We start from the raw sequence: 1223 nt of genomic DNA, 5'->3' as shown, positions 1-1223 counted from the left end.
ATGCTGTCTACAAGAGAATCACTTCATATCTAGGGATACACAGAGACTGAAAATGAGGGGATGGAAAAGCTACTACATGCAGGTGGAGACCAAAGTAGGAGTAGCAATATTCACATCAAACAAAACAGATGTTAAAATAGAGACTGTTACAGGAGTCAGAGAAGAAGTACATAATGATCAAGGATCAATCTAGAAAGAAGATATAGCAGCTGTAAATATACATGCACCCAACATGTGAGCACTCAATATATAAGGCAAATGTTAGCAGCCATAAAAGGAGAAATAGACAGTAACATAATAACAGTGGGGGACTTGAACACCTCACATACACAAGTGGACAGATCATCCAGATAGAAAATCAGTGAGGAAACACAAGATTAAAGGACACATTACACCAGATGGACTTAATTGATATTTATAAAGCATTCCATCCAAAGGCAGAAGAACAAACATTCTTTTCTTTTATTTATTTATTTACTTTTTTGGTTAGCTTTTATACACATTCTCTTCAAGTGCACATGAAACATTCTTCAGGAGAGAGCACACGCTTGGCCACAAAGCAAGCCTGGGTAAATATAAGAAAGTTGAAATCACATCAAGCATCTTTTCCAACTGTAAAACTATGAGTTAGAAATCAACTACATTTGCAGCCAATTAAGCCGACTGTGCTCTTTTCCCCATGGGGGCCCAGTGTGCAACGGCTGCAAACAGCAGCCTCCTTGGTGTGTGTGCAGCCTGTTGCCTGTACAGGTAGTCCTGAGGGACCTTGGAGACAGCTCTTCCTAGTGGGCATTCATGACTGGCCTGCTGTTTCTCAATCTAGACTCCAGACAGGTATGCGCGGTGCCTTTGGAAAGCCCCAGGGCACAGTGGCCAGGGTCCACATTGGCCAGGTCATAATGTCCATCCGCACCAAGCTGCAGAACAAGGAGCATGTGATTGAAGCCCTCCGCCGGGCCAAGTTCAAGTTCCCTGGCCGTCAGAAGATCCACATCTCCAAGAAGTGGGGATTTACCAAGTTCAATGCGGATGAATTTGAGAACATGGTGGCAGAAAAGCGACTCATCCCGGACGGCTGTGGGGTCAAATACATCCCTAATCGTGGTCCCCTGGACAAATGGCGGGCCCTGCACTCATGAGCATCAGCTCTGTTCCCTCCTTAATCACGCTCACCAATAAATGCTATTTCCTGTCAAAAAAAAAAAAAATAGAAATCAACTACA

General features: G+C 43.7%; 1 non-coding gene across 1 annotated transcript; it reads left to right on the top strand.

The window, feature by feature from the left end:
- Positions 1-644: 644 nt before the first annotated feature.
- LOC139033506 (small nucleolar RNA SNORA70) lies at positions 645-778 on the top strand. Its single transcript, XR_011486057.1, has one exon. It is a non-coding gene; the product is annotated as a small nucleolar RNA SNORA70 (small nucleolar RNA).
- Positions 779-1223: the final 445 nt, after the last annotated feature.

Source organism: Odocoileus virginianus, unplaced genomic scaffold (assembly GCF_023699985.2).
Source record: "Odocoileus virginianus isolate 20LAN1187 ecotype Illinois unplaced genomic scaffold, Ovbor_1.2 Unplaced_Scaffold_12, whole genome shotgun sequence".
Lineage (NCBI taxonomy): Eukaryota > Metazoa > Chordata > Mammalia > Artiodactyla > Cervidae > Odocoileus > Odocoileus virginianus.
This window is presented reverse-complemented; position numbering and strand designations above follow the sequence as displayed.